A 1375-nucleotide genomic window follows, 5' to 3' on the forward strand; every position below is an offset into this window, starting at 1 on the left:
CCCCACAGGAGCCACAGCCCCCACAGCCGGAGCCACAGCCCCCACAGGAGCCACAGCCCCCACAGCTGGAGCCACAGGCCCCACAGGAGCCACAGCCCCCACAGCTGGAGCCACAGCCTCCAGAGCAGCCACAGCAGCCCATGTTTTTGGCGGGTTGAGGGTGGAGCAGGTAGAGGAGCAGGTGAGAGGGAGGTGCAGGTGCGGAGCCCCCTGAGCCCGGGCTGTCTGTATACCTGTCCAGAGTCAGACAGACACAGGGCCCTTCCTCGTTACTGTTTTCACTTTTTCCTGGGCTCTCTGCATACCTGTCCAGAGTCAGGCAGACACAGGCCCTTCCTTATAACTGTTTTCACTACTTTTCCCGGGCTCTATTTTTTTCCTCTTCCCTAGTGACTTCCTCCTGACTCAGTTGGCCATCTATTTTCTTGTGTGCTAAATTTGTCTTTCCCCCATTTGTTTTGTCCCCTACAATTAAAACCTCAGCTGCAGGCTGTGGGTGCTTCCCACAGAGCCCCAGCGTGCTGGTCACTCTGCTGACCACATGTGACCCATGGGTGACAGCCTTTGCCCAAGCACCCTCATGTTCCTGCGTTGACTCCCCCTGATAATATTAACTTTACCTGTTGAGATTTCAAAATACATCCATGGTTGTAATACCTTACTCACGCCATTCTCAGCTTTCCGGGTGTATTAGAACGTTCTTTGCATTGCTCTAAAGAAATGCTTGGGATTGGATGATGTATAGAGGGTAGAGGTTTGATTGGCTCATGGTTCTGCAGGCTCCACAGGCATGGCACCCCACTCTGCTCAGCTTCTGGGGAGGCCCTCAGCGAGCTTTTCCTCATGGCGGAAGGCGAAGGAGGAGCAGGCACAGCACATGGTGAGCACGGGAGCAAGGGGGGAGGGGCCACGCACTTATGAACAACCAGATCTGAGTGAACCCACTCATCACCAAGGGAACGGCGCTGAGCCATTCATAGAGATCCACCCCCATGATCATGATCCAGACACCTCCCTGCAGCCCCTCCTTCAACACTGGGGATTACATTCCAGCCACAGATTTGGAGGGGACCTCCCAGCTACATCATGATACCCGTGACCCCTAAAGTCTCATGTCGTACTCACACGGTAAAACACAAATCCTCTCTACCCCACAGTTCCCCAAAGTCTTGACTCATTCCAAGTCCTCGTTCCTTCTACCTATGAACCTGTAAAAATCAGAACATGTTATTTACCTCCAAGATACAATGAGAGGTGGGTGCAGTGGCTCACGCCTGTCACCACAGCACTGTGGGGGGGCTCACGCCTGTCACCCCAGCACTGTGGGGGGGGCTCACGCCTGTCACCCCAGCACTGTGGGAGGGGCTCACGCCTG

This window comes from Sapajus apella, unplaced genomic scaffold (assembly GCF_009761245.1).
Source record: "Sapajus apella isolate SASKATOON/1434 unplaced genomic scaffold, GSC_monkey_1.0 scaffold212, whole genome shotgun sequence".
Taxonomy (NCBI): domain Eukaryota; kingdom Metazoa; phylum Chordata; class Mammalia; order Primates; family Cebidae; genus Sapajus; species Sapajus apella.